The sequence below is a fragment of the Odontomachus brunneus genome, unplaced genomic scaffold (assembly GCF_010583005.1).
Source record: "Odontomachus brunneus isolate Ranch 3 - 2012 unplaced genomic scaffold, Obru_v1 Obru_scaffold_318, whole genome shotgun sequence".
In the NCBI taxonomy this organism is placed as follows: Eukaryota; Metazoa; Arthropoda; class Insecta; order Hymenoptera; family Formicidae; genus Odontomachus; species Odontomachus brunneus.
In genome coordinates, this window is record NW_022639768.1 from 102,462 (window position 1) to 104,123 (window position 1,662).

A 1,662-nucleotide genomic window follows, 5' to 3' on the forward strand; every position below is an offset into this window, starting at 1 on the left:
TTTCTGTGTGATAGCCTATCGTCACTCTGCGCCCGGGGCATGCCCTGGGCTCAGGGGGGCGTGGGGGTTACCCGCTGGGTGAGCGTGCTCTCTCAGAGGGGGGGAATGAGGCACAGGAGCCTCATCCTCTATCAGGGGTCCTTTCTGGGTGCCGGCTGGGTTGTCGGGTTTGCTGGGTCGTAGCGCCCGGGCGGGTAGGGGAGGGGGACTTGGGGGGGGGCGCGGCTGTCAGGGCCGTCCGGACTTATTCCGGGGCAGGGCCTGACAGTCGGTGCACGGGTAGGTCGGGCTCGTCAGTTATTTAGCAATCAACCTAGGGGAAGGAAAACCCCGAAATATAACCCGCCCGTGAGTGAGGGGTGGTAAAGTGCTCACTCACAGGATGGATCATTATGACGACGAATGGCAGCAAACTTACCGGCCCAGGGATTTCGGAGCCCCAGGGCCCGGCGGCACGGGGGGTAGCGTCCCGGCTCCCTGTGTCGTCGTCATCCGGCGACGGGCTGGCATGCGGATTGCCTACGGGCCCGCGCGCCGAAGCTGCTACCGTGGAGGAAGGCGTGTTGAAGAAGAGAAGGAAGGAGTTGATGGACGATGCGGCCGGGATAAGGACAGAGTGTTGAATTTAGCGCTTCTCACACTTCCCTAGATCGTTGTATGGTGGCGCTGAGAACGCGCAGACGTCTTGTCTCTACTGCTGTGCGCATATATAGAGCTCTTAACTCTGTCTACCAATGTATCTTTCCTTTTCTCTGTTCTGTTCGCTCATTGATATATATTTTATAATAAATACTTTATATCAACACTCACAGTGTTTCCTTGTTAAAAGCTCACAAGTTATGGGCCCAGTTATAATGAGGAATTCAGTTCGAATAATATTGGCCATCGCTCATGAACGCGAAATGCAAATTGTTCATTTCGACGTCAAAACGGCATTTTTGCATGGCATCATGGAAGAAACATTGTACATGGAACAAGCAGAAGGTTATATCAGAGGCAACAAAGTTTGTAAATTGAACAAGACTATTTACGGAACAAAGCAAGCATCACGCGCCTTTAATAAATTATTGGGCAAGTTTTTAATCAAATTTGGAATGACACGTTCGGAAGCAGATCCATGCATTTATGTTTCAATTACAAAGACTTCGACTACACTTTTGGAATTTATGTCGATGATGGATTATTGGCATCAACGGATAATTCTGTGATTGAAAGAATGATTAAATACTTAGAGAAGGTGTTTGAATTACATGTCGAAAAATTATCATGCTTTGTTGGAATGCAAGTAGACATAGATGAATTAAAAGGTACACTCAAAATTCATCAAACAGCATATATTACTCAGATGCTCAAAAAATTCGGAATGAGCGAGTGTCGTGCAGTAAAAACACCTGGTGATCCTTCAATCAAGTTGCGGGCTGCGACTGAAGAAGATGAAGTTGCAAATTTTCCATATCGCGAAGCAATAGGAAGTTTGATGTATGCTGCAACAAGTACTCGACCGGATATCGCTTTCTATGTTGGCAAATTGGCACGTTTTATGGAGAAAGCAACTGCAGTGCACGTAACTGCAGTGAAGACAATATTTCGTTATCTAAAAGGGACCATCTCGCGCGGAATCATCTACAAACGTGACGATGACAAGAAACTCAACTACACCGA